General features: G+C 47.1%; 1 pseudogene; it reads right to left on the minus strand.

Moving 5' to 3' along the window:
- Positions 1-24,003: 24,003 nt before the first annotated feature.
- The window catches only part of LOC139235512 (zinc finger protein 665-like), a 132,841-nt pseudogene continuing 130,788 nt past the window's right edge, over positions 24,004-26,056 (minus strand).

Here is a 26,056-nt window from a genome sequence, read left to right on the forward strand (position 1 = left end):
GACTATCTGCTCGGAACTCTGCGCGCTTTCGGGTTCGGGACGCATTTCGTCGCCCGGATCCGACTTTTGTACGCCGCCGCGGAGTGTCTGATTAAGGTTAACGGGTCCTTGACGGCGCCCCTTCGCTTTAGGAGAGGGGTGCGCCAGGGATGCCCCATGTCCGGCCAGTTATACGCCGTTTGCGTGGAGCCTTTCCTGCGCCTCTTGCGGACGAGGTTGACGGGACTGGCTCTGCAAGGGCCGGGCATGGAGGTCGTCATCTCGGCTTACGCCGATGACGTGCTCCTCGCGATAGAGGATCCCGCTGACCTGCGGAGGATGCGTGAGTGCCAGGAGATTTACTCGGCCGCGTCCTCCGCCAGGATCAACTGGGAGAAATGTTCCGGACTCCTGGTGGGTCAGTGGCGGGTGGACTCCCTGCCGGAGGAGCTCAGGCCTTTTGCCTGGAGCACGACCCATCTCCTCTATCTGGGAGTCTACCTTAGCCCCGACGAGGGAGCCTGGCCGGCGAACTGGCAGGAGCTGGAGGCCAAGGTCGCCGCTCGCCTAGGGCGCTGGACAGGACTGCTCCGAGTGCTGTCCTACAGGGGTCGAGCGCTAGTCATAAACCAGTTGGTGGCCGCAATGCTGTGGTACCGGCTGGTCACTTTGACCCCTCCCCCTGCGTTTGTCGCCAAGATACAGAAGAAGCTGGTGGACTTCTTCTGGAACAACAGGAAGCACTGGGTCTCTGCCGCGGTCTTGAGTCTCCCGCTTGAGGAGGGCGGTCAGTCGTTGGTGTGCGTCAGCGCCCAGCTCGCGACTTTCCGTCTTCAGACCCTGCAGAGATACCTTTACGTCGAGCCCCCTCCTAGGTGGTGTGCTCTGGCGAGGTATTTCTTCCGCCAGCAGCTCGACCTCAATTATGACACGCAGCTCCTGTTTGTGAACTTGGGGGGTGCCAGGACCGCCCTCCGGGAGCTGCCTGTCTTTTACAGGGAACTCATCAGGGTCTGGAACAAAGTCTCCACCAAGCGCAGCTCTCCGCCGGCTGGAGTGGCGGCCGTCCTGCAGGAACCGCTGCTCGGGAATCCGTACCTCCATGGCCGAGGTTTTATGTGGCGGTCAGAAGAGAGGGCTGTGGCTGGTGAGGTGACCAGGGGCAGGGACCTGCTCGATGGCGGAGGAGCGGGCTGGATGGCGCAAGACACGCTGGCGCGGCGCCAAAATTCTGCCAACGTCCGCCACGCGGCCGATGCCATCGAGTCGCTAAAAACAGCTCTGGGCCCTGACTCCGTTAGGTGCATCGAGGAGGCTCAAGCACGTGGGGAGATCCCGTCCGAACTGACCCCCGTCCGGACGGAATTCCTCATCGGCGCCAAACCCCGGAACCTCCCTCGGGGGCCGGCGCCTCACAACTTGAGCCTCCTCGGGGAAATCCCCTCCGTGCCTTTCAGTTCCGCGCGGAGGGGTTTCCTGTACGGGCTGCTCCTGCACACCCTCAACTTTGCCATCCTCGCCGGCCGTCCGGACACGCCATGGCGTACCATCTTGCCGTCCGGAGGAGGCGGGGGTCCCCGATGGAGGGCCCTCTACGCAGGGGTCCTCCCACTATTCATCGGGGACTTGGCCTGGAGGGTGGTGCACGGAGCAGTGCCGTGCAACAAATTTTTAAGCCGGTTCACGGACTCCCAGGCCGCCTGCAATTTCTGCGGTCTGGAAGAGTCCGTGTTCCATGTTTTGATGGAATGCACAAGGTTGCAGCCCCTGTTTTATTATTTGAAGGGGCTGCTCCTGAAATTCTGGCTGCACTTCAGTCCCACTCTCCTGATCTTTGGGCACCCTGTGCGGAGGGCAGCGGGTAGGTCCGAAGGCCTCCTCGTTGGACTGCTCCTGGGCAAGGCCAAGGGTGCCATCAGCCGGTCCAGGCAGCGGGCGGTCGAGGGGGTCGTTCAACCTGACTGCCTGCCTCTCTTCCGCTCTTACATCCGGTCCAGGGTGTCCTTGGAGATGGAGCACGCGGTGTCCACCGGTACGCTCGCAGCCTTCCGCGAGAGGTGGGCACCGGAGGGACTGGAGTGCATCATCACGCCCGGCAACCAAATTTTAATTTGATTTTACGTTTTAAAGTTTAATTTGTTTTAATTGCCGGTGCTTTTAGTGTCCCCCTCTACTTTTATAGGGGGCACTGGAAAAAGGAAAAATTTGATTTTAGTGCCCAAAAAAAAAAAACCCACAAAAAAAACCAAAAAAACCCCAAAAAGGGCCTTGTAAATGTCTTGTGTGTATCATCCAGGTCGGGTGGCACGGATACATGTTTTATGTTTTGCAGGTAGACTCTAAAAGAGTTTCATGCACAAGGACACCGCAGCATGTTGCAATTTCTCCCCATTCAAATAATATTCACTTTTACTGTTTTTTTTTCCCCCTTAGGTGGATGACCTCACATTTTCTGACATTGTATTCCATCTGCCAAATCTTAGCCCATTCGCTTAACCGATCTAAATCACTTTGCAGCCTCTCTGTGTCCTCTACACATCCCGCTTTCCCACTAATCTTTGTGTCATCCGCAAATTTTGTTCCACTACACTCTGTCCCCTCTTCCAGGTCATCTATGTATATTGTAAACAGTTGTGGTCCCAGCACCGATCCCTGTGTCGCACCACTAACCACCGATTTCCAACCCAAAAAGGACCCATTTATCCCGACTCTCTGCTTTCTGTTAGCCAGCCAATTCTCTATCCATGCTAATACATTTTCTCTGACTCCGCATACCTTTATCTTCTGCAGTAACCTTTTGTGTGGCACCTTATCGATTGCCTTTTGGAAATCTAAATACACCACATCCATCGGTACACCTCTATCCATCATGCTCGTTATATCCTCAAAGAATTCCAGTAAATTAGTTAAACATGATTTCCTCTTCATGAATCCATGTTGCGTCGGCTTGATTGCACTATTCCTATTTAGATGTCCCGCTATTTCTTCCTTAATGATAGCTTCAAGCATTTTCCCCACTACAGATGTTAAACTAACCGGCCTATGGTTACCTGCCTTTTGTCTGCCCCCTTTTTTTTAAACAGAGTCGTTACATTAGCTGCTTTCCAATCCGCTGGTACCTCCCCAGAGTCCAGAGAATTTTAGTAGATTATAACGAATGCATCTGCTATAACTTCCGCCATCTCTTTTAATATCCTGGGATGCATTTCATCCGGAACAGGGGACTTGTCTACCTCGAGTCCCATTAGCCTGTCCAGCACTACCCCCCTAATGACAGTGATTATCTCAAGGTCCTCCCTTCCCACATTCCCATGACCAGCAATTTTTGGCATGGTTTTTGTGTCTTCCACTGTGAAGACCGAAGCAAACTAATTGTTTAAGGTCTTAGCCATTTCCACATTTCCCATTATTAAATCCCCTTCTCGTCTTCTAAGGGACTAACATTTACTTTCGTCACTCTTTTCCATTTTATATAATCGGTAAAAGCTATTAATATCTGTTTTTATGTTTTGTGCAAGTTTACTTTCGTACTCTATCTTTCCTTTCTTTATGGCTTTCTTAGTAATTCTTTGCTGTCGTTTAAATTTTCCCAATCTTCTAGTTTCCCACTAACCTTGGCCACCTTATACGCATTAGTTTTTAATTTGATAATCTCCCTTATTTCCCTGTTTATCCACGGCTGGTTATCCCTTCTCTTAGCGGCTTTCTTTTTCACTGGAATATATTTTTGTTGAGCACTATGAAAGAGCTCCTTACAAGTCCTCCACTGTTCCTCAATTGTGCCACCGTTTAGTCTCTGTTCCCAGTCTACTTTAGCCAACTCTGCCCTCATCCCACTGTAGTCCCCTTTGTTTAAGCATAATACGCTCGTTTGAGGCACTACTTCCTCACCCTCAATCTGTATTACAAATTCAACCATACTGTGATCACTCATTTCGAGAGGATCTTTTACTTGGAGATCGTTTATTATTCCTATCTCATTTAACAGGACCAGATCCAAGATAGCTTGCTCCCTTGTAGGTTCTGTAACATACTTCTATTTTTTGTGTGTTTATTTATTTATTGATTGATTGTGGTCCATTTTTCATTTTGCTTTCTGGGTTGCAAGAGATCTCTTGAGACCCCAGTTTAAGTTCACGAAAGAGATTGTGAGCTTTCTCCGAGTTTTGACTGCACATACATGCAAGTTGAGTTGCAGTCAGTCGGAGGATGAGGGTATATCACCAGGAGCAGATCTACACAGTGAGAAAGATCCGATTCGTCGAACTTTTTATTTGTTATTGATTGATTGCTTTTTATATAGAAACATAGAAAATAGATGCAGGAGTAGGCCATTCGGCCCTTCGAGCCTGCACCATCATTCAATAAGATCATGGCCGATCATTCACCTCAGTACCCCTTTCCTGCTTTCTCTCCATACCCTTTGATTCCTTTAGCCGTAAGGGCCCTATCTAACTCCCTCTTGAATATATGCAATGAACTGACATCAACAGCTCTTTGCGGTATGGAATTCCACATGTTAACAACACTCGAGTGAAGAAGTTTCTCCTCATCTCAGTCCTAAATGGCTTACCCCTTATCCTTAGACTATAACCCCTGGTTCTGGACTTCCCCAACATTGGGAACAATCTTCCTGCATCTAACTTGTCTAGTCCCGTCAGAATTTTATGTTTCTATGAGATCCACTCTCATCCTTCTAAACTCCAGTGAATACAGGCCCAGTCGATCCAATCTCTCCTCATGTCAGTCCTGCGATCCCGGGAATCAGTCTGGTGAACCTTCGCTGCACTCCCTCAATAGCAAGAATGTCCTTCCCCAGATTAGGAGACCAAAATTGAACACAATATTCCAGGTGAGTCTTCACCAAGGCCCTGTAGAACTGCAGTAAGACCTCCCTGCTCCGATACTCAAATCCCCTCGCTGTGAAGGCCAACATACCATTTGCCTTCTTCTCCGCCGGCTGTACCTGCATGCTAATTTTCAATGACCATGACACCCAGGTCTCGTTGCAGCTCCCCTTTTCCTAATCTGTTGCCATTCAGATAATATTCTGCCTTTCTGTTTTTGCCACTAAAGTGGATAACCTCACATTTATCCACATTATACTGCATCTGCCATGCGTTTGCCCACTCACCTAACCTGTCGAAGTCAAGCTGCAACCATTTGCGTCCTCCTCACAGCTCACACCGCCAACCTGCTTGGTGTCATCTGCAAACTTCATCTAAATCGTTAATGTATATTGTAAATAGCTGGGGTCCCAGCACGGAGCCCTGCGGCACCCCACTAGTCATTGCCTGCCATTCTGAAAAGGACTTGTTTATCCCGACTCTCTGCTTACTATCTGCCAACCAGTTCTCTATCCACGTCAGTACATTACCCCCAGTACCATGTGCTTTAATTTTGCACACCAGTCTCTTGTGTGGGACCTTGTCAAAAGCCTTTTAAAAATCCAAATACACCACATCCACTGGTTCTCCCTTGTCCACTCTACCAGTTACATCCTCAAAAAATTGAGGATTTGTCAAGCATGATTTCCCCTTCATAAATCCATGGACCGATCCTGTCACTGCTTTCCAAATGCACTGCTATTTCATCTTTAACAATTGATTCCAACATTGTCCCCACTACTGATGTCAGGCTAACCGGTCTATAATTACCCGTTTTCTCTCTCCTTTTTTCAAAAGTGGTGTTACATTAGCTACCCACCAAGTCCATAGGAACTGATCCAGAGTCGATAGACTGTTGGAAAATGATGACCAATACATCCACTATTTCTAGGGCCACTTCCTTAAGTACTCTGGGATGCAGACTTTCAGGCCCCAGGGATTTATTGGCCTTCAATCCTATCAATTACTTTGGTCTTGGTGCTTTAGATGCAGGGTTCCTTCTATTTTTTGTATTTGTTAATTAATGGCTTATTATTCTTGTGCTTTGTTTAGTGCTTTGTAAATCTTGGTGCTAGATGCAGGTTATCTCAGCTTCCTTGTATTTTTTATTTGTTATTGAATGTTTATTTCTGTGCTTTGTTTAGTGCTTGGTGCTTTCTTAACTCTCCACAAGGTGTTTTTATGCGGCCAGATATGCTGGCCTAAGTTAGTTTGGAGTAACTATTAGCTGTTAAAACTAGCTTCATGACATCACTGCAGTGCCTAGCACCAACCTCCCTGAGCCCTGCTCATTATGGGCAAGGTTTAGTGTTTGATGGGACAGTGTAGAGGGAGCTTTACTCTGTATCTAACCCTTGCTATGTCTGATGAAACAGTGTAGAACATAAGAACAAATGAACATAAGAAATAGGAGCAGGAGCAGGCCATACTCCAGCCTGCTTCACAACCCAACATGATCATGGCTGATCCGATCATGGACTCAGGACCACTTCCCTGACTTCTACCCATAACCCTTTAATCCTTTATTGGTTAATAAACTGTCGATCTCTGTCTTAAATTTATTCAATGACCCAGCTTCCACAGCTCTCTGAGGCAGCAAATTCCACAGATTTACAACCCTCCGAGAGAAGAAACTGCCACCAAAGCAAGTATATCCTTTAGTAAAAATGGAAACCAAAACTGCACACAGTATTCCATGTGTACCCTCACCAATGCCCTGTATAACTGCAGAAAGACTTCCCTGCTTTTATACTCCATCCCCTTTGCAATAAATGCCAAGATTTCATTGGCCTTCCTGATCACTTGTTGTACCTGCAAACTAACCTTCGCAATTTTGCTCCATTTAATTAATAACTTGCTCTTTGAATTTTTCTGCCAAAGCACATGACCTCATACTTTCCAACATTATACTCCATCTACCAAATTTTTGCACACTCATTTAGCCTGTCTATGTCCTTTTGCAGATTTTTTGTGTCCTCCTCACACATTGCTTTTCCTCTTATCTTTGTATCGTTAGCAAATGTGGCTACGTTACCCTCGGCCCTTTCTTCCACATCGTTAATATACATTGTAAATAGTCGGGGTCCCAGCACTGATCCCTGCGACACCCCACGAGTTACTGATTGCCAAACAGAGAATGAACCATTTATCCTCACTCTGTTTTCTGTTAGTTAGCCAATCCTTTATCCATGCTAATATCTTACCCCCAACCCCATGATATTTTATCTTGTGCGTAACCTTTTATGTGACACCTTGTCAAATGCTTTCTGGAAGTTCAAATACACCATATTCACTGGTTCCCCTTTATCCACCCTGTTTGTTACATCCTTAAAGAATTCCAACAAATTTGTCAAACATGACTTCCCCTTCATAAATCCATGGTGACTCTGCCTGACTGAACTGTGTTTTTTGTAAATGTCCTGCTACTGCTTCCTTAATAATGGACTCCAACATTTTCCCAACCACAGATGTTCGGCTAACTGGTCTATAGTTTCCTGCTTTTTGTCTGCCTTCTTTTTTAAATGGATGGGTTACATTTGCAGTTTTCCAATCTCTGGGACCTCCCCAAAATCCAGGGAATTATGGTAAATTACAACCAAGGCATCCACTATCCCTGCCGTTACATCTCTTAAGACCCTAGGATGCAAGCCATCAGATCCAGGGGATTTATCCGCTTTTGGTCCCATTATCTTGATAACACAATCACAATCACTAAGAAGGAGGTGCTTAAGTTCCTCCCCCGCCTATAGCCCCTTGACTGTCCACTGTTGGGATATTGTTAGTGTCCTCTACCGTAAAGACTGATACAAAATATTTGTTCAGTGTTTTTGCCATCTCCATGTTCCCCATTACTAATTCCCGGTCTCGTCCTCTAAGGTATCAACATTTACTTCAGCCACTCTTTTCCTTTTTATATACCTGTAGAAACTCTTGCTATCTGTTTTTATATTTCGTGCTAGTTTACTTTCATAGTCTATCTTCCATTTCTTAATTTTTTTAGTCTTTCTTTGCTGGCTTTTAAAAGCTTCCCAATCTTCTGTCCTCCCACTAGTTTTGACCACTTTGTATGCCCTTGTTTTTAATTGGATACCGTCCTTTATTTCTTCAGTTAGCCACGGATGGCTATCTTTTCTTTTACACCCTTTTCTCCTCACTGGAATATATTTTTCTTGAGAGTTGTGAAATTGTCCTTAAATGTACGCCATTGTTCATCAACCTTCCTACACTTTAATCTATTTTCCCAGTCCACTTTACCCAACTCTGCCCTCATACCTAGATAATCTCCTTTATTTAAGATTAGTACGCTGGTTAGAGATCCAACTTTCTCATCCACCATCTGAATTTCAAATTTAGATCATGCTATGATCACTCATTCCAAGGGGATCCTTTACTAGAAGATTGTTTATTAATCTGTCTCATTACACGGGACCAGATCTAAGATAGCCTGCCTCCTGGTTGGTTCCGTTACATACTGCTGAAGGAAGCCATCCCTTATGCACTCTATGAACTCCTTCTCAAGGCTACCCTGACCAATTTGATTTGTCCAATCAATATGGAGGTTAAAATCACCCATGATTATTGTTGTTAACTTTTTACAAGCCCCCACTATTTCCTGATTTATACTCCAACCAACACATTTGCTACTGTTAGGGAGCCTATAGACTACGCCCACCAGTGACTTTTTCCCTTTATTATTCCTTATCTCCACCCAAACTGGTTCAACATCCTGATCATTTGAGCCAATATTGTTTCTCATTATTGCAGTGATTCCATCCTTTATCAATAGAGCTGCCCACCTCATTTTCCTTTCTGTCTGTCCTTCTGCATTGTCAATTGCCCCTGAGTATTTAATTCCCAGTGCTGGTCACCTTGCAACCACGTCTCTGTAATGCCTATCAGATCATACCCATTTGTATCAATTTGTGCCGTCAACTCATCTATTTTGTTACGAATGCTTCGTGCATTTAGACAAAGTGCCTTTAAGTTTGTTTTATTGCACTTTTTTCCTGCTTGTTTCCTCTCTCCTTCAAACTCACTTTCTTTAATTTTGCTTTCTAATTCCAGCTTTACTCCCCTCCCAACTGAATCTATTTTCAGATTCCCATCCCCCTGCTAAGCTTGTTTAAACTCTCCCCAACAGCACAAGCAACCCCCACCCCCGTGAGGATATTGGTCCCGGCTCTGTTGAGATGCAACCCGTCCGGCTTGTACCGGTCCCACCTCCCACAGAAGCGGTCCCAATGCCTCAGGAAACTAAAGCCCTCCCTCCTGCACCATCTCTCCAGCCACGTATTCATCTGCTCTATCCTCCTAATTCTGTACTCACTAGCTCGTGGCATTGGGAGTAATCCGGAGATTACTAGCTTTGAGGTCCTGCTTTTTAATCTCTCTCCTAGCTCTCTAAACTCTGCCTGCAGGAACTCACCCGTCTTTCTACCCGTGTCATTGGTCCGGATGTGGACCACAACCTCCGGCTGTTCAGCCTCTTCCCCCAGAATGCCCTGCAGCCGCTCAGTTACATCCTTGACTCTGGCACCAGGGAGGCAACATACCATCCTGGAGTCACATCTGTGGCCGCAGAAACACCTGTCTGCTCCCCTGACTATTGAATCCCCTCCCACTATAGATCTTCCATTCTTCTTCCTCCCCACCGTACAGCTGAGACACCCGTGGTGCAGTGAATGTGGCTCTGGCTCACTCCCCAGAGCCAGCATCGCCCTCAGCGGTACTCAGAACAGAGTTCCAGTTGGAGAGCGAGATGGACTCAGGGAACTCCTGCACTACCTGCCTAGTCCTCCTCTTCTGTCCAGGGTTCACCCAATCCCTATCTGCCTGCACATTCCTAAGCTGCGGGGTGACCACCTCTAGAAACGTGATATCCCCGTAGCTGTCAGTCTCATGGAGTCTCAGTGACTCCAGCTGCCGCTCAAGCTCCAAAACGCGGAGCTGGAGTTGGTGCAGCTGGAGACACCTCCTGCAAATGTGGTCGTCCCGGCTGTGTGAAGCTCCCAGGATTTCCCACATGCCACAGGATGTGTAATCCACGGGACTGAGCTGTCCTGTCATCCCTCGAGTTACACTCGCAGCTATCAAGTAGAACTAAACTCTAAAACTTAGAGAAATACACCCAGCAACTACTCAGCAATCCGCTGATTTAACTAACCTTTATTTGCAGACTAAATACCAACTTAACAGAGAAAAAAACCTTCATGGGACGAGAGGGAGGGGAACTAGTGAGTATAGAACTGAACCCAGCCAGAGTCAGCACCTTCAGGGGTGAGGAACCAGTGAGTGTACAACTGAACCCAGCCAGAGTCAGTACCTTCAGGGGAGGGGAACCAGTGAGTGTAGAGCTGAACCCAGCCAGAGTCAGTACCTTCAGGGGAGGGGAACCAGTGAGTGTCGAACTGAACCCAGCCAGAATTGGTGGTGAAAACTGGGAGTAGAGGAGAAACAGTTTAGAATTGTGTGTTGATTTGGATTTCAGCACAGCAGGCGGGACAATGTGTGGGACAGGGATTTACAGCTTTGGAAGAACAAGAGAGGAAAAAATATTCCATGGAAAGTAGATGTGTCTATCCTGAATTTGTGTCTTGTACTGGCAGTGATGAGATTTTTTTATCTCCTTTTACAGCGTATTAGAAGGGGAGATTTTCAGACAGGAAACACAAACCAAACATCGTGTCAAGATCTGACGGAGTCAATCCATTCATCAGGACCCGAATATCATCGGCTTTTGAAAGTGGAAGGAGAAATGTTTGTCTGTCCTGCCTGTGCGAAAACATTTCAAACATCAGTGTGACTGGAAAAGCACCGAAACACACACACCCGAGTGAGTGTTCCAGTGCACTTCCTGTGGAAAGAGCTTTAACCAGTTACACAGGCTGAAGAAACATCGCACCATTCATAGCGGGGAGAAACTGTAAACGTGTTGTGTGTGTGGGCGAGGCTTCAACTGATCGTCCAACCGGGAGAGTCACAAGGGTACCCGTACCATGGAGAAACCGTGGGAATGTGGGGACTGTGGGAAGGTATTTAGATCGCCTTCTGTGCTGGAAATTCATCGACGCATTCACACTGGGAAGAGGCCGTTCACCTGCACCATGTGTGGTAAAGGGATTCACTGGGTCATCCGACCTGCTGACACATCAGCGAGTTCACAAGTGACTGCAGGGGTTGGAATCTGCTGTTAATGCTGCTGTTAATCACATTCTGACTGAACCATGTTCATTCTGATAGTTGGGGTGTGTTTCTGCTGATGTTAATAACTCTACAACTGGGCTGGACTTTTTTATATTCTGGATATATTGCTGATTGTGTTCTCAGGGCTGCAGTGTCCATTTTAGAAACGCTGTGTGTTATCTTTTTCCCTTAATTCAGCGAATCTCAACAGAAATTCAGTTTGCAATAAAATTATGCATTTTTACTTTAATCCTACATTGATCTTTGGTACAAAATCTCCAATAGTGTCAAACTTTCCACTGAATATAATCTCCAATTAGAAAGAGCTTGCTGACAATGCTTACTGACTTGCACATTACACACAGTGGCCCCTCCATTATACACGAGAAAGAAGGGGAATGGGAATTGGTGCGGAATTAGTGTCCCCAAATGTTGCCCCTCCCGTCTGGTGTAATAATCCCTTCGGCACAGGAATGGAGACAAGTCCAGACCAAAACTGTGCGCAGGACTCCAGGTGTGGTCTTACCAACGCCCTGTACAGTTGTAGCAGGACTTCTCTACATTTAAACTCCATCCCCCTTGCAATAAAGGCCAGCATTCCATTTGCCTTCCTGATTATTTGCTGTACCTGCATGCTAACCTTTTGAGTTTCTTGTACAAGAACTCCAAGATCCCTCCGTACTGCAGCATTTTGTAATAGTCTCCATTTAAATAATTTGTGTTTTTATTTTTCCTATCAAAGGGGATAACCTGACGTTTTACCACATTATAGTCCAGCTGCCAGATTCTTCCCCACTCACTGAGCCTGTCTATATCCTTTTGTAGATTTGTTGCATCCTCCTCACAACTTGCTTTCCCACCTATCTTTGTATCAGCAAATTTGGCTGCGTTACTCTCAGTCCCTTCATCCAAGTCATTAATATAAATTGTAAATAGTTGAGGCCCCAGCACTGATCCCTGTGTCACCCCACTAGTTACAGTTTGGCAAATCTAAAATGACCCATTTATCCTGACTTTCTGTTTTATGTTAGTTAGCCAATCCTCTATCCATGCTAATATATTACCCCCACCTCCGTGAGCTCTTAGCTTCCGCAGTAAACCTTTGTGTGGCAACTTATCAAATGCTTTCTGGAAATCCATATATACGACATCAACTGGTTCTACTTCATCCACTCTGCTGGTTACATACTCAAACAACTCCAGCAAATTTGTCAAACATGATTTCCCTTTCATAAAACCATGCTGACTCTGCTTGACTGCAATATGATTTTCTAAATGTCCTGCTCCTACTTCCTTAATGATGGACTCCAGTATTTTCCCAATGACAGATGGTAGACTAACTGGTCTACAGTTTCCTGCTCTCTGTCTCACTCCTTTCTTCAACAGGGATGTTACATTTGCTGTTTTCCAGTCGGCTGGGACCTCTCCAGAATTCAGGGAATATTGGTAGATTACAACCAGTGCATCCACTATCTCTGCAGCCACTTCTCTGAAGACCCTGGGATGCATGTCATCAGATCCAGGGGACTTGTCCACCTTTAGTCCCATTAGTTTGCTGAGTACTTTATCTCTAGTGATAGTGACTGTTTTAAGTTCCCACCCACCCTACAATAGCTCCTTGAATAACAACTGTTGGGATGTTTTTAGTGTCCTCTACCGTGAAGACAGATACAAAATATGTGTTCAAAATCTCTGCCATTTCCATGTTTCCCATTATTAATTGTCCAGTCCCATCCTCGAAGGGACCAGCATTTACTTTAGATACTCGTTTTCTTTTTACATCCCTGTAGAAGCTCTTGCTGTCTGTTTTTATATTTCTTGCAGTTTGCTCTGATCTGCTTTCTTCTCCGTCTTTATCATTTTTTTAGTCGTCCTTTGCTGGTTTCTAAAAATTTCCCAATCCTCTGGCCTTCCACTGTCCTGCACAACATTGTATGCTTTTTTTTCAATTTGATACCATCCTTTACTTCCTTAGTTAGCCAGGGATGGTTCATCCATCTCTTAGTATCTTTATTTCTCACTTGAATAAATCTTTGCTGAGATTATGAAATGTCTCCTTAAATGTTTGCCACTGCGTTTCTACAGTCTTACCCTTGAACATATTTTCCCAGTCCACTTGGTGTCAGTGACAAGGGTTGGTTTATATCACATGGGAGGAGATTGGTGTCAGTGACTGTGGGGTTGGGTCAACCTTCTTTGACCTGACCAAGGCCTTTGACACTGTCAACCGTGAGGGATTATGGAGTGTACTCTTCAAATTCAGCTGTCCTCAAAAATTTTCACCATCCTCCACTTGCTTGGTGATAACATGCAAGCTGTGATCCTGAGCAATGGATCCACCACAGACCCAATTCATGTACGGACCGGGGTGAAGCAAGGCTGTGTCACTGCACCCACACTCTTCTCGATCTTCCTTGCTGCATTGCTACATCTCACCGTCAGTAAGCTTCCCGCTGGAGTGGAGATAATCTACAGAATAAATGGTAAACTGTTCCACCTCCATCACCTTCAGACCAGATCCAAGGTCGTGCCATCCTCTGTCATCGAATTACAGTATGCAGATGATGCTTGTGTCTGCGCTCACTCAGAGGACGAGCTCCAAACCATCGTCAACACATTCACCATAGTGTCTGAGAGCATAGGCCTGACACTAAACATCTCCGAAAAACAAAGGTGCTCTATCAAACTAGCCCCGCCACACAGCACTGCCCTTCCAAGGAACCACGGGTGGCTCAGCTGCACAGGGGGGAGGGACAAAGAATAAAATAGCTGTAGTAATAGGGGATTCTGTAGTAGGAGAACAGAGAGGCGTTTCTGCGGCCGCAGACGTGACTCCAGAATGGTGTGGTGCCAAGCTCAAGGATGTGACAGAGCAGACACAGGGAATTCTGGGGGGGTGGGGAGAGGGTAAACAGCTAGAGGTCATGGACCATATCAGGACCAGCACCATAGATAGAAAGAGGGATGAGGTCCTACAGGCAAAATTTAGGGAGCTAGGAAGAAAATTAAAGAGTAGGACCTCAAAGGTAGTAATCTCCAGATCACTACCAGTGCCACGTGCTAATGCGTACAAGAATAGAAGGACAGAGAGAATGAACACGTGGCTGGAGAGTTGGTGTAGGAGGGAGGGCTTTAAATTCTTGAGGGATTGGGACCACTTCTGGGGGAGATGGGACCTTTACAAACCGGACGGGTTGCACCTCAACAGTGCCAGGACCAATATCCTCGCGGGAAGCTTTGCTAGTGCTGTTGGGGAGAGTTTAAACTAGCTTGGCAGGGGGATGGGCACCTGAGAACACATTCAATAGGGAAGGAAGTAAAGCAGAAATTGGATAGCATGAATTTAGAAAGCAAATCTGTAAAACAGAGGAAACAAGGAGGTCTTCCTGTGCTAAATGGTATATACTTTAATGCAAGGAGTGTAGCGAGTAAGCCAGATGAGCTAAGAGCACAGGTAGATACTTGGGAGTATGACATTATAGCCATTACAGAGACATGGCTTAAAGAGGGGCAGGTTTGGCAGATCAATATTCCTGGTTACAGGATTTTTTGACAAGACAGAGAGGGGGGTAAAAAGGGTGTCACAGTATTGATTAAATAAACTATTACAGCGGTGAGGAGGGATATTTTGGAGAGATCATCAAATAAGGCCATATGGGTCGAATTTAAAAATAAAAAAGTGGCAATCGCACTGCTGGCTGTGTATTATAGACCCCCAAACAGAGGGAGGGAGATAGAGGAATAAATATGTCGGCAAATTGCTGTGAAGTCCAAAAACGATAGGGCAGTAATAGTAGGGGATTTTAACTATCCTAATATTGATTGGGACAAATTTAGTGTGAAGGGTATAGAGGGTGCGGAATTCTTAAACTGCATTCAAGAGAACTTGTCAGAGGGGGCGGTTTTGGATTTCGTTTTGGGGAATGAAGCTGGGCAGGTTGAAGGGGTATTAGTGGGAGAGCACTTAGGTGCCAGTGACCATAATTCAGTCAGATTCAAGTTAGTTATGGATAAGGACAAGGATAGGCCTCGAATAAAAGTCCCAAATTGTGGAAAAGCTAACTTTGCTAAGTTGAGGGGTGATTTGGCCACAGTGGACTGGAAATTGTTTAACAGGGGTTGACACATACTTACCCGATGGGCCGACTCAGGATCCACCCCTCAAGCACCGCGATTGATTGCAGAACATGCTGCTCCCTGGGCCCTCCGGCCTCTGAGCTCTCTTCCTGTTGGTTCCCAGGGCAATCAATCACCACTCGCCAACATTACACTGACAGATTAAGTTGAGATGCTCGGAGGAAGAAATAAAATGAGGCCGTGAATCTGAGTTAAGAAATAAAATTATAAAAGCATGATTAAATGAATGAGGAGAGGCAATATAAACTAAAGAGTACAATCCTAAAGGGGATGCATGAACAGTGAGATCTGCGGGTATATGTGCACAAATCGCTGAAGGTGGCAGGACAGGTTGAGAAAGCAGTTAGAAATGCTTACTGGATCCTGGGCATCACAGAGTACAAAAGCAAGGAAGTTATGATGAACCATTGTAAAACTCTGGTTCGGCCTCAACTGGATCATTGTGTCCAATTCTGGGCACCGCACATTAGGATGTGAAGGCCTTCGAGAGGGTGCAGAAAATATTGACAAGAATGATTCGTGAGATGAGGGAGTTCGGTAACGTGGATTGACTGGAGAAGCTGGAGTTGTTCTCCTGGGAGCAGAGAAGGTTGAGAGGAGAATTGATAGAGGTGTTCAAATTCATGAGGGGTCCGGACAGAGTAGATAGAGAGATACTGTTCCCATTGGTGGAGGGGTCGAGAACCAGAGGAGACAGATTTAAGGTGATTGGTAGATGAACCAAAAGCAACATAAGAAAAATCTATTTTATGCAGCGAGTGTTTAGGATCCGGAAAGCACGACCTGAAAGGTTGGTGGAGACAGACTCAATCACAGCTTTCAAAAGGAAGGTGGATAAGTATCTGAAAGAAAACATTTGCAGGGGGAAAGGGCGGGGCAGTGGGACTAGCTGTGAGCCGGCAAGGGCTCGACGGGCCGAATGGCCTTCAGTGCTGTAACCATTCTTTGATTGTGTGAGCAGAACCACTCTGTTCCCTGACTCAATCTAAAGCCTTCCTGATTGTGAGCACCTCTGTTAAAACTGTCTATCTCCGCCTTAAATATATTCAATGACCCAGCCTCCACAGCTTTCTGGGCAGAGATTTCTGCAGATTTACAGCACTCAAGAGAAGAAATTCCTCCTCATCTCAGTTTTAAATGGGCGGCCCCTTCTTTTAAGACAATGTCCCCTAGTAATCGGTTTCTCCATGTGGAAACATCCTCTCTGCATCCACCTTGTCGAGCCCCCTCCTTATCTTATAAATTTCAATAAGATCACCCCTCTTTCTTCTAAACTCCAATGTGTACAGGCCCAACCTACTTAACCTATCCTCATAAGTCAACCCCTTCATCTCCAAAATCAACTTGCATTCACTGGTTCCACTCTGTCCCTTCCCCTGAAGGTGCTGACTCTGGCTGGGTTCAGTTCTACACTCACTGGTTCCCCTCCCCTGAAGGTACTGACTCTGGCTGGGTTCAGTTCTACACTCACTGGTTCCCCTCCCCTGAAGGTACTGACTCTGGCTGGGTTCAGTTCTACACTCACTGGTTTCCCTCCCCTGAAGGTACTGACTCTGGCTGGGTTCAGTTCTACACTCACTGGTTCTCCTCCCTTGAAGGTGCTGACTCTGGCTGGGTTCAGTTCTACACTCACTGACTCCCCTCCCCTGAAGTTCCTGACTCTGGCTGGGTTCAGTTCTACACTCACTGGTTCCCCTCCCCTGAAGTTGCTGACTCTGGCTGGGTTCAGTTCTACACTCACTGGTTCCCCTCCCCTGAAGGTGCTGACTCTGGCTGGGTTCAGTTCTACACTCACTGGTTCCCCTCCCCTGAAGGTGCTGACTCTGGCTGGGTTCAGTTCTACACTCACTGGTTCCCCTCCCCTGAAGGTACTGACTCTGCCTGAGTTCAGTTCTACACTCACTGGTTCCCCTCCCCTGAAGGTACTGACTCTGGCTGGGTTCAGTTATACACTCACTGGTTCCCCTCCTCTGAAGGTCCTGACTCTGGCTGGGTTCAGTTCTACACTCACTGGTTCCCCTCCCCTGAAGGTACTGACTCTGGCTGGGTTCAGTTCTACACTCACTGGTTCCCCTACCCTGAAGGTACTGACTCTGGCTGGGTTCAGTTTCAGACACTGACATCATTCGCATTGTTCCTGCAGCAAAATGGCCGCGCATGCGCTATGCTACTCACTGAATGAAGAAGGCGGAGCGCTGAAGCTGCCTTCCTGTACGAAGATGGCCGCCGTTAGCCTGGGCCTGTGACCGGGAGAAAACCCCGAAGCTGCAACCGCCGATATTCCGGTGATTATTCCGGGCTTGCGGCGAGCACCGGTTGTTTATGAAGCCTCCCCAGCTCCTGGCTGGTCCATTACTCCCCTCCGTCCCGCTGAAAAGGACACTTCTGAGGAGCCTGTCCAAAACACATCTTGTCCGCCATTACAGGTGTCGCGCATGCTCCAAACACAGCCAGGGTCCGCGCCTGCGCACTGACCTCCGTTAAACTTGGTGCGGCACATTCTCCCCCGCGGGGCATGCTGGATACATAAGACCATGAGAAATAGGAGCAGGAGTGGGCCACCCGGACCCCTGAGCCTGCTCTCCATTCAATAACATTTGACTGGACAGTCGAGGGGGAGCGTCACTCTATCTCACCCGTGCTGTACCTGCCCTGAGAGTCTTTGATGGGACAGTGTACAGGGAGATTAACTCTATCTAACCAATGCAGTACCTAACCTGGGAGAGTTTGGGACAGGCTGGAGGGAGATTTAATCTTTATGTAACCCGTGCTGTACCTGCCTTTGAATGTCTGGTGAGACCATGTAGAGGGACCTTTACTCTGCATCTAACCTGCGTTGCAAGTTCCCTGGAAATAGTTGATGGGACAATGTGTATTTAATTGTGTATTTCACCTGTGTTGTCCTGCCATGGGAGTGTTTGATAGGTCAGCTTACAGGGTGCTTTAAATTGTGACTAACCCTTGCTGTACCTGACCTGGGATTCTTTAGGACAGTGCAGGAGGAGCTTTACTCTGTATGTAACCCGTGCTGTATCTGCCGTTGGACTGTGTAGAGAGAGATTTACTCTGTATTTAAATGGTGCTGTACTTCACCTCAGAGTGTTTGATGGGACAGTGTAGGGGGAGCTTTACTCTGTATCTAACCCGTGATGTACCTGCACTAGTTGTGTTTGATGGGGCAATGTAGACGAAGCTTTACTTTGAATCTGAGTCGGGATAAATGGGCCATTTTCCAGTTGGCAAACAGTGATTAGTGGGGTGCTACAGTGATCGGTGCTCAGTCCTCAACTATTTACAATCTATATTAATGACTTGGATGAAGGGACCGAGTGTAATGTAGTAACGATTGCTGATGATCCAAAGATGGATTGGAAAACAGATAAGATAATGAGAGGGCTCGACAAGGTGAATGCAGAGAAGATATTTGTACTCATAGGGGAAACTAAAATTCGGAGACCCAGTCTCAGAATAAGAGGTCGCTCATTCAAAACTGAGATGAGGAGAAATTTCTTCTCTCAAGGGTTATAAATCTATGGAATTTCTGCCTTAGAGAGCTGGGTCATTGAATATATTAAAGGCAGAGATGGACAGATTTTTGAGCGACAAGAGAATAAGGTGTATGGGGAGCAGGCAGGAAAGTAGAGCTGAACTCAAGATCAATCAGCCATAATCTTATTAAATGGCGGAGCAGTCTCGAGGGGCAAGTGGCCTACTCCTGCTCCTATTTATTATATTATCATCGACCCTGTTCTATCCTTCCCTGGGAGTGTGTGATGGGACAATGTAGACGGAGCTTTACTCTGTATCTAACGTGTGCTGTACCTGCCTCAGAATTTTTGTTGGGGTATTGTAGAGGGAGAGATTACTCTGTATTTATTGCATGCTGTACCTGCCCTCGGAGTGTGTGATGGGACATTGTAGACGGAGCTTTATTCTGTATCTAACCCCGTATTGTACCTGCCCTTGGAATGTCTGGTGGGACAGTGTCGAGGGAGCTTTACTCAGTATCTAAGCAAGGCAAGTCTCTCATTCCTTAGATAAGGAGACCATAACTCTGCACAGTGCTCCAAGTGTGGTCTCATCAAGGCTCTGTACAATTGTAGAGAGAGATTAGAGAGAGAATTACACTGTATCTAAATTATGCTGTACCTGCCCTTGGAATGTTTATTTGGACAGTGCAGAGGGAGCTTTACTTATTATCTAACCAATGCAGTACCTGCCCTGGGAATGTCCGGTGGAACAGTATAGAGGGATACTTAGTCTATATCTAATCCATGCTGTACTTGCCCTGGGATGGTTGGGACAGAGTAGTGGGAGATGCACCCCATGTCTAACCCCGTGCTGTACCTGCCCTGGGAGTGTTTGATGTTACAGTGCAGAGCGAGATTTACTCTGTATCTAACCCCGTGCAGTACCTACCCTGGTGCTGTTTGATGGAACAGTGTAGAGGGAGCTTTTCTCTGTATCTAACCCATGTTGTACCTTCCCTGTGAGTGTTTGGGATATTGTAGACTGAGATTTAATCTGTATCAACCCTAGTAGTGTTTGGGACAAGATGGAGTGAGATTTACTCTGTATCTAACCCCTGCATTATTGGTCGTCCTGACATCAGTCGCAGCAAAAATGCTGAAATCTACTATTAAGCACGTTGTAAGTACTAACAGGATTGGGCAGAATCAGCACGGATTTATTTAGGGAAATTGTACTTGACAAATCTGTTCGCATTTTTGAGGCTTTAACTAGCAGGATAGATCAGGGCGAACCACTGGACGTGGTGTATTTAGATTTACAGAAGGCATTCGATGAGGTGCCACACAAGAGGTTATAAAATAAAATTAGGGCTCATGGGATTGAAGGTAATATACGAGCAAGGATTAAGGATTGGTTAACGGATAGAAAACAGAGAGTAGGAATAAACGGGTGATTTCTGGGTTGGCAGGCTGTAACTGGTGGGGTGATGCAAGGATCGGTGCTTGGGCCCCAGCTATTCACAATCTATATCAATAATTTGGATGAGGGGACCAAATGTAATATATCGAAGTTTGCTGAGGTTGCAAAACTAGTTGGCAATGTAATTTGTGAGGAGGATGAAAATAGGTTTCAAGGGGATATATACAGGCTCAGTGAGTGGGCAAGAACATGGTAAATGGAATATAATGTGAAGAAATGTTAAGTTAGACACTGACAGTAAAAATAGAAAGGCAGAGTATTGTTTTTTTAATTGTGAGATTGGGAAACATTGTGTTCAGAGGGACCTGGGTGTTCTTGTACACAAATCGCCAAAAGTTAATATGCAGGTGCAGCAAGCAATTTAGAAAGCAAATGGTATATTGGCCTTTATTACAATGAGATTTGAATATTTACGTCTTATTGCAATTATACAGGGCCCTAGTGAGACCACACCAGGAGTATTGTGTACTGCTTCGTTCTCCTTACCTAAGGAAAGATAAACTAGCTGTAGAGGGAGTGCAATGAAGATTCACCAGACTGATTCCTGGGATGGGGGGGATTGTCTTATGAGAGATTGAATAGACTCGGCCTACATTCTCCAGCGTTTAGAAGAATGAGAGGTGAGAGGCGACACCCACAGTCCATGAACACATTTTTAAAAAGGGATGTGCGGTGTTTAACTTTGATAAAGGACGCCAGCCAAATTATTAGAGACACTCCCTGTCCTTCAGGACATGTGTTCAGGGGAGAAGCTGATAGTTTTATCTGATCATCTTTGGGTTAAATGTTGTGCTCATCGAGCTGAGCACCTCGTGCCAGCATCAAACACTCTCCAGTCGGGCACAGCTCGGGTTATATACAGAGTGAACTCATCGGTCGCTCCCCGGCATAGATACTGAGGGACAGGCAGTGTCCGGGACACTGACATTTCTCACTCAATAAGGTATAAATTGATCCTGTACTTCTCCCCATTAATCCTGCGCTCCACACGGCTCGAATCCTGCTCCTGTTCCCTTCCTGTAACAGCACTGCGATCAACCCAGCCCATAATGAGCAGGGCTCAGGGAGGGTGGTTGCTCGGCGCTGCAGTGATGTCATAAAGCAGGGCCATTCAGGCCAGCTGGTCGTCTCCTTGCCCTTTAAAGGTGGAGAGCTGGGACATCCTGTCTCCATACACAAACCACTGTTCATACTGAGAATCCCCGGGGAAGGCCCAAGGCCCAAGGCCCAGAGTGTGGAACACAACCAAAGGGGAAAGAGGAGGAGAGAAGGAGAGGTAAATCAAGGAGTGAGGACTGAGAGCCACCAAGCTTCAGTTTTAAAGCCTGGAGACTTCAGGAGGGATCAGTGAGTTCTGTAGTTTCAGGATCCAGGGAGAGAACATGGAGCAGATGGGGAGACTGGTGTGGATTCCAGCACAGTGAGGATGTAGTGGGAGGGAGATTGTGACGGGCCGTGTATTAAGGGTGCAGGAGGGACAAGAGAGGAAAGGTCAGAGGAGCAATTACTGCAGCCGTGTCCATCAATAGTAAGAGAGAGAAGGTGGGGGTCAGTGTGTGCCCTGGACAGGCCGGGAAACTATTTGTTTGCTGTGACCAGCTTTCCTTCTGTCACAAATAGCGTCCTGTAGCCCAGTGACACAAACAGCCAATTAAACTCCAGCCAATGTCCTTTGGTCGGGTGAGGTCTCCCTTTGTGAAACACGGCTGTTGTTAAAGCTTCTCATTCTGACTCGCTCACAGTGAGACAGTATCCACTGTCCCTTTTATTCCATGGGCTTCATCTTTGCTGGTATTGGTAACACGCCCGGTATCACTAAACACAAAACCCAGTCTGTCAATCACTTTCAGCTACTGGACTTAGCGTGTGCCCCACAGCATCTCTCTCACCTTCGATGTGTGAATAGGGCATCACACCTGCAAAGCTTGTTTAAGTTTGTATCCACGGAGCAAATTTATTTGAGAAAAGACTGTAGGAAGATGAGACACATTTCAGGTGCCAATGTGCTGCTGGTTTGCCCGGCATTTTGCCTGCCATGAGAAATAACTGAACATTTCTCCCAGTGTAACCTTTGCTGTAATGAAATGTGTCTTTTAATAAGCCTCATGTCCTTGCTCATGTCTGCTGCAATTGTGTAGAAAGAGGATGTGTGAAGTGATGGTGTTTGTATGGAGATGTGAAACGAGGAAATGGTATTGGCGTGTGGCAGTGACACAGCCTTGTGGTCACAGGCAGAACCATGCACCGATATCCTTGTCGTTATGGTTTGAGCAGGGTCAGTTCATGAATGCTCAAGCTAAGAGGTGCCAGGGATCGGGAGCAGCGGCAGTAAATAAAATCTAAATGCAAATTCCGATGTAGTTTATCTTCATTTATTCCTATTATAATAGCTTTTGCTGAATGTGGCCTATGCCAAGTGCCAGGATATTGGATCAGGCCCACCACAGAAAATGAGTTTGTCATCTTGAGGTCGATAATGTCAACCGGATTCCGCCATCCACCAACCGAACAACTTCTTCACAAACTCAAGCTAGTTTGTAAGATGTGACCATGTTTACCAGAATCCATGTTCAGTATCTGTAATGGCCCCTTCCCTTTCCCCATGATGGAAAACAACAGCTCTCAGGATCCCTTCTAGCACCTTCCTGGTGATCAAGGTCACGTTGATGGGCCTTCAGTTCCTGAGCTCTGACTTGTGGCCAATTTGGAAAATGGGAACTACATGTGCTATCTTCCAATCTCAAGGAACAACCCATGACTCTACTGAGCTGTTGGAGATATGGGCAAGTGGCTGACAGAGCACCCGTCCCATCTCTTTAAACATCCTTGGGTGGATATCATCCGCACCTTACACCGTCAAGATTAACCCGCACGGTGACTTTGCTGACTGTGAAGAGAGATGAGAAAGACCAAAGTGCCATTTGCCCCTCTCAGTGTGACCCTGAAGGACTGTGTCGAGGCTGAAGTTCTCCCCCATACGATCTTCCCCCAGATTGTCCTCACTGAGCTCCAGCCAGGTGATGCTAAACACACGGGTGGGAAAGACAAAAATCTACAGCAATGTGTTGAAAGCAACACGAATTTATTTGTCTATATCCCAAATATTAAACTCCAGTCCAGTTACCAGAGTTATTAACATCAGCGGAAACAAACCCCAACTGTCAGAATGAACATGGTTCAGTCGGGATGTGATTAACAGCAGCATAACAGCAGATACCAACCCTTGCAGTCACTTGTGAACTTGCTGGTGTATCAGTAGGTGCAATGACTGAATGAATCCCTTCCCACACTCCGGGTGGAGTAGCGGCGAGAGATCAGGGCTGAGAGATTGGGGCCCACAAGAGGCGAGAGTTTGGGGTGGAGAGATTGTGGCCTACGAGAGGCACGAATTCGGGGCCCGGAAGAGGCAAGGGCCCAGGGACAGCATGGGCCAGACCACACTGTGATCTATGGGCATTAGGATTATGTGCACCAGGTCTGTGCAGCAGAGCTTGGTCTCCAGTCGTCTTGTTTAACACTTGCCACTGGACCAAGACCTCGCTCTGTCCAGCCCGTGTGGTGGCTGGCGTACAACGGACACACAGATTAAAAGAATGCATGCACAGGCATCTCCCACCCTTCAATATGTAGTTCGGGACCTGGAATATCAGATCTCATATTGAAACATCTGTGAACTCATCCCTTTTTGGTGTGGAAGTGGGTCATCCTCGATTCAAGGGACTGTCTAATACTATACTGCACAGGAGGCCAGGGATTGACTTCCGCATCCAGCACCCACCCTGATACAGAGCGACTGGGAACTGCTGGGCCTGCTGTATAAATGCAACCAGTTGTTTTCATGGTTTGGGTGAGGCGCTGCCCCCGGTGTTTACTGGGGCCGAGCCCGGTTCTCTGACTCGGGGCGGGGGAGGGGGCCACACTCGGTGTTGCCCGGGGCCTGAGGGCCGCACTCGGTGCTGCCCGGGGCCTGAGAGCAGCACTCGGTGTTGCCTGGGGCCTGAGAGCCACACTCGCTGTTGCCCGCGACCTGAGGGCCACACTTGGTGTTGTCTGGGGCCTGAGAGCCGCACTCGGTGTTGCCCGGGACCTGAGAACCGCACTCGGTTTTGCCCGGGGCCTGAGAGCAGCACTCGGTGTTGCCTGGGGCCTGAGAGCCACACTCGCTGTTGCCCGCGACCTGAGGGCCACACTTGGTGTTGTCTGGGGCCTGAGAGCCGCACTCGGTGTTGCCCGGCGCCTGAGGGCCGCACTCGGTGTTGCCCTGCGCCGTGCTCGCTCCGCTCTGTCCCTGGGAGCCTCTCCGCACAGGGAGGTGCTCTCTGGGAACCAGTCCTTCACACGCGTTGCCTCCCTGCTGATGGAGATTGGGTGTATTCCCCCGGGCGGAGCACTCTGGGTACAATCATTCGCTATTGTCAGGGAGTGGTACAGCACAGAAGGCCATGCGACCCATCGTGTCTGTGCCAGTTCTTCAGTGGAGCTGTTCAATGAGTCTCACTGCTCTCCTCTTTACCGATAGCTCGGTATATTCTTCCCGGCAAGTATTTATCCAATTCCCTTTTAAAAGTTACGATTGAATCTGCTTCCACCACCCTTTCGGATAGTGCATTCTGGATCATAACAATTCGCTGGGTAACAAATGATCCCACATTTCACCTCTCGTTATTTTGCCAATCATCGGAAGTCTGACTCCTCTGGTTACCTTCCCTAATGCCGCTGGAAAGAATTTCCATATTTACTCTTTCTTCTAAATCATTCATAATTTTGTACATCTCTGTCAAATCTCCTTTTACCCTTTTTTGCTCTCTGGAGAAAACTTCACCAGGCTCTCCACATCACGGAAGTCCCACATCCCTGGCACCGCTACTTCCGCACCTTCTCTAAAAGCTTGGCATCATTCCGAAAGTTTGGAGCCCAAACTTGAACACAATTCTCCAGCTGAGGCCGAACCAGTTTTTTTATAAAGGTTTGGCAAACTAAACATCAAATGCTGATATTTCTCTGATGGGGTTTAAAGGGCGAGGTCCATCCAGTCAGTTGGATGTGTCAATGAGACTGCGATCTGAAATAAGCGCATTTGGAGTGGAGAGCCAGGGACATGCTGTGTAACTGGGCGCAAACAGTCCTGCACTCCCCCCACATCACTTGTTTCCCATTTGGCATGAAAGTAACGTGATAGTTGCAACAATTCATTTGATTTGATTTCAAATAGTTTAGTATAGAAATTGAATTATGTTTCTATGATTTTTTTGCCCCAACTCAGGTTCAAGGCCTAAATTTTTCGCTTCGACTGTGTACTGTCACAGGATTCCAATTCTGCGACTGTACATTGTAATTCCAACCCTGGGACTGTATATTGGAATTCTAACCCTGGGAGTGTATGTGGGCATTCTAACCCTGGGGGAGAGTACATAGGGATTCTAACCCTGGCACTGTACATGGGGATTCTAACCCTGGGACTGTACATGGGGATTCTAACCCTGGGACTGTACATGGGGATTCTAACCCTGGGACTGTACATGGGGATTCTAAACCTGGCACTGTACATGAGGATTCAAAGTCTGGCCCTGTACATGGGGATTCTAAACGTGGCACTGTAAATGGGGATTCAAAACCTGGCACTGTACACGGGGATTCTAACCATGGAACTGTATATTGTGTCCAGGCATTCGGGCCCCCTATGGAGCCGACCAGGCCTCTACTTCCCCGCAGTGCTCCAGGTGTGGTCTAGCCAGGGCTTTGTGCAGCTGCAGAAGGCAGGCAGTGCCCATGGAATAGTATCAAGGGAGGTAGCTTAGTCGTGACTTTCATTTTAAACTTTAAATCAACTTGGGAAACTTATAAATAACTTGGGAAAACTTTTTTAAAACTCCAGAAGAAACATTAAAAACTTCTGAAAAAACTTTTAACCAACATGGAAG

The sequence above is a fragment of the Pristiophorus japonicus genome, chromosome 23 (assembly GCF_044704955.1).
Source record: "Pristiophorus japonicus isolate sPriJap1 chromosome 23, sPriJap1.hap1, whole genome shotgun sequence".
Classification (NCBI taxonomy): Eukaryota; Metazoa; Chordata; class Chondrichthyes; family Pristiophoridae; genus Pristiophorus; species Pristiophorus japonicus.